At 43.7% G+C, this 3983-nt stretch overlaps 1 pseudogene; it reads right to left on the reverse strand.

Moving 5' to 3' along the window:
• LOC147783818 (uncharacterized) overlaps nt 1–1760 on the reverse strand; it is a 5675-nt pseudogene extending 3915 nt beyond the window's left edge.
• Between the last annotated feature and the right edge of the window lie 2223 nt (nt 1761–3983).

The raw sequence follows: 3983 nt of genomic DNA on the forward strand, positions 1-3983 counted from the left end.
ATGGATGAGAAGCATAAAATCCCTGTAGATCCTTTCATTTTGAGGCAGGAATCGAACCAGCGCTAGCGGATCCAGTCACAAGCTTATAGACAGACAGAATTCCACTTTTTGTTACATCTGTGGAGGAGGCCCATAAAGAGAGGTGCTACACTCCGATTACACACAGAAAGAAAAGACTGATCGCCCTACCGATGAAAGATAGTGATTCGTTGATCTTAATGAAAGAAATTCTTGGGTTCACTTTCACGACATCGAGTTTGAACCATGATCGACCGTGATCGTGAGAATTGCCTAGAGCTTCTTGGCCCACGTGTCCCGAACGAACTCAATCGAACAGTATATGTGGCACAGACAGAGGCTACTCCACTAGACTATAGAATCTTGATGATATCCATCTAATTACATACGGCGTATGATTCACACTCTTTCTGGGAGTGCAGGGAAGAGTACTTCCACTAGTTCCTTTTCTTATCTGATGATGATCAGTCTGATCCCAATATCCTGCCTTCCAAACAGTCAATCAAGCAGCACTGGCCGTCCATAGATGGCATAGAGCTCTTACACAGCCAGCCCCTAATAGGAAGACTGAACTCTCGGTTGGGTTCCCGGTACAGTGCTTTCATCTTTCACTTCTGCTCTGTCTTATTAACTTCTGTCTGATCTCATAGAACTTCAATTGAGGCTTTCTGATCCGTGCTTGATCTTACAATCACCGACTCGAAATGAATGGGCTACCAAAGAGCAAATGTCGGCATATCCTCATCATCCGGCTGGACACTAGGATGTGAAGCTGTAAACAAAGATTCTCCCTTGTTAGACCGCTCTGGCTCGGTACTGTGTCGATTGGGGGGTTCTCTTGGAAGTTTGAGTCCAGTTTCTTCCTCTTCATTCAAGTGTATTACATAACCTACAACCAAAGAGCATAGAATCAGACTCTATAGGAAGGTCATGTATCACAGCACGCTTTCTATATCTTTGTTCTAAGAATCAAACATCTTTTCTTCTGTGAAAGAGCCACGCACAACAGACTTGCTCCCCCTGTATCGAAGAATTCTGTACTTTTTCCCTCTAAACCAGCAAATAAGATTTCTTCATTTAATAAAGGCTGGAGCCCTCCTGAGCTATACCTCGAAGAGCGATCTCTTGTGACGGAAAGGCTGGATGGAGCCCCCCTACTCCTAGCTCATCTTTCGTGGGCTCTAAAGGAATTTAGGTTGAATCAAACCTCTTTCTCTTTACCGATTGCAGATGATTATTCTCAAGCGGACACTTTTCTGCCGATACTACCTATCTGTACAGTAACTCCTGGGCAAAAGCCCCTTTCCCTGTAAAACAATGTATCCAAGGGCAAAAAGCTTGAGTCAAGCAGTACTGAGCTACGGTCTTCTCCCTGACTTCTTCTTATACCCTTCGTGTCCAGGCAAGGAGTCAATCATACAAGACTTCCTTAGCTTTAGCTTTAAAGAAAGTTCCCTGCGGGGCTGTTTGTTACACGTCTTCCCTCCGGGGGAGAAGGAGCACTCTTGTCGACTCTCCACTCTTTTGCTTTCAGTGAGTTCAGATGCATAGTAGAATCTTGGTGGGTCAGAGATGCCATGCGCAGAAGAGTAAGCGCTTGAAGCCGAATCCGGGATAATAACTATCAGATATAAGCGGGAAGGAACTAAGCTAGGGAAATTCTGATATAAATCCTCTATTCTATGTCTCGCAGCTGAGCTCATTCGCTTGATTTTGTCTCCCAGCTTCGCTCGTTCCCCCATTATATGTCTCAGAATTCCATTCCCTCTATTCTATGTCCTCAGAATTCCATTGCCTCTCAAAAAGAAAGCATTACTGGCGAACAGAACAAAACTCCTCAGTAAGTAGAAGGATTGGATGGGAGCAATTCAAGTCAAGCTAGACAAACAAGTTCTCTTAGATCTTCTCTTTTGGTTACTCTCATACGGGAGGAAACTATTGAACTTATACTTGATTCGGAATAGACAAGATTCGGCCTGAAAACAGTCTCATGCCAAAGATCGATGCAAAGGTTAGATTGAACCACCTCTATCGACCCAACTAGTCCTCTAACAAGCAAGTAAGCCAACTAGTAGGTTAGCTCTCTACATTAGAGCTTTGGTCGGTGGCGGGTGGAAGGGCCCTCGCTCAACGGATAAAAGTGACTAACGGGATATTACTAAAGAGTAGCAAGGAGACTTTAAGAGACCTGTTAGAGTCAAGCCTCAACTTTCATAATGTGCCTTCTCCCCTCAGCTTGATAACTCCTATCTACATCAAGATCTGGCCCTGCTGCTCTCTGGTGATCTTCGCCCATTCCGTGGCACCCGCACGAAAAGAAAGGAAAGATCGGCAAATAGCGTACCAATCAGATACGCCTCTCTAATTCACTTGGAAAAAGAAAGACAGACCAAGCAGACAGTTGAGTTCGCAGCTACAGGCGCAACCAACAGGCCAATGAACATCGAGAGTCACCCACCCCATGAAGTAAGGAAAAGAGAAAGAGGAAGCGAAGCGAAGGAGCGAGGAAGGAATTGAATATGCGAGTGATTGAGTGAAAGAAGGAATCGGAGAATATGCTTTACCTCGTTCAAGAATAATGAATGAAAGAATAAAATAACGAACTCGAACAGAAGGAGAAGGTTTTCGCTTTCGGCTTTATTACCGAGTTCAAGAAGAAATAGGGAGAGGAGTCAACATTCATCTTTCGGATTGACTGAGAGTTCACTCTCATTGATTCTTCGATAGGATTGACTTCTACTTCAACATTACCTCTGCCCTAAATACCGGGATTTGATCCCCAAAAATACGGGAAAGATAGACTTTTATCCAAAAAAATAGACAGAAGATAGACTTTTTTCTTGTTTTTTGAGTGTTTACAGTTGAGTTACCGAGGGAAATCAGGGAAAATGGACTCTTTTATACCTCAAAATACGGGAAAGATAGAAAAGAATTTCTTGAAGCTGCTTTCCTTAAGGGAAAAAGTTCAATACCCCTAAAATACGGGAAAGATAGAATTTCTTTTCTTGAACTGTAAACTAAGACGTCAGATGAATGAGAGAGATTGAACTCGGTCTTCACAATTTCATTGCCTTCGCCTGTCGGTCTCATTGCTTCGCCCCTTCCCCGGCTTACTTTAATTCCCTTTACTGGAGAGGAAAGAAAAGAAGAAAATCAGACTCAACCAACCAACCGACACCCTGAACCTGATTTCACTACTTAACTACTGAAGGAACGAACCTTTAAACACTCAGTCTTTCACTCAGTAAAGCGTCAAGAAGAACCTTTACCGTTGGAGCATATGAAATCCTTCTTTCCAGTACCAGTAAACAAAGCCGAAAGAAAGACAAGATGAATGAGAGTGAACAGGCAAGACTCCAGCCGGATGAATTCGACTCAATTCCTTGCAGCTCAATCACCTATTGATTCACTGATCTTTCTCTCAAACACTGATCTTGATCCTTGAACAAACAGCTCTTTCTCGTCTCCCTACTTACTCCGGCCGGAACGAACCTTATACTGATAGAACTCTTTCGGTAAAGCAGCTTAGCTTCTCTCCTGAACTTAGCTTCTCTCCTTCACTCAGTCTTGAACAAGCAAGGTAAAGCATATGAAGTATCTCTGCTCTCGGGGTGAACCTATGCTTTCACGGTAAACTCCTTAACTCCTTTAACTCCTTTCTTGCTTGCTTGCTGGGTTGGAAGGAACTGGCTGGCTTGCTTTCGTCTTTCCTTCCTGCCGGCCGGATTAGTCTTTTCTTTCCTCTCCCCTACTGTAAACGAGAATGAATAAGGAGTTAAGACTGACTGTTCAATCAGGTTCCGAAAAAGGAGCTTCGGCTGCTCGACCAAGAGGTTACGGAGTGAAAGAAGGATTTCAGGAGAGAAGCTGATAGTTTACTCGGTTCCGGTTCAGTAGTTCAGTCTCATTCTTCTTTCGTTTCGTCTTCAATCAATTCTTTCTCTTCTTCTTCCGGAGTCTCCCTT

The sequence above is a fragment of the Cucurbita pepo genome, unplaced genomic scaffold, assembly GCF_057944985.1.
Source record: "Cucurbita pepo subsp. pepo isolate OVF unplaced genomic scaffold, ASM5794498v1 scafford_52, whole genome shotgun sequence".
NCBI classification, from domain to species: Eukaryota; Viridiplantae; Streptophyta; class Magnoliopsida; order Cucurbitales; family Cucurbitaceae; genus Cucurbita; species Cucurbita pepo.